Below are 457 nucleotides of genomic sequence, written 5' to 3'. Positions count from 1 at the left end.
GGGGGGTCGTTTGTACAATCTCAGATGGACAAATTCCATTTTGGACACGATCTGGGGAAAATGGCAGCGGCACGAATCTGCGCAGTACAGATGGACACGAAAATTTATGGACATATTTTGATGAGGCGGTTAAACAGGGCTCGGTATTGCAGGTATCCTTAGCAAATGTCTCAACAGTTGTAATTTTAAGTGCAGCGCCACGCTGAGAGATGGCGCCATTATTCTCATTTTCGATGGAATGACCAGAGATTATAGGGGAGACTGCCAGCGCTTATGTAGAAGCTTCAACCGCAAAATTTTGTAGCGGCGGTGCATGAGCCCGGAGGGGCTCCCCAGATTGGAAAATTCATTTCTTCCCCCCTAATTGCGATGAAGGAATGAAAGCAACATCTATCGATCGAGAATTGTATTCTCAATAAATAACAGCGGGTTCGTTCTTTAATCTCTATTAGGAGAG

Source organism: Diachasma alloeum, unplaced genomic scaffold, assembly GCF_001412515.2.
Source record: "Diachasma alloeum isolate Michigan unplaced genomic scaffold, Dall2.0 Dall_scaffold_01459, whole genome shotgun sequence".
NCBI classification, from domain to species: Eukaryota; Metazoa; Arthropoda; class Insecta; order Hymenoptera; family Braconidae; genus Diachasma; species Diachasma alloeum.
The sequence above is the reverse complement of the archived record's forward strand: the minus strand, read 5'-3'. Positions refer to the sequence as shown.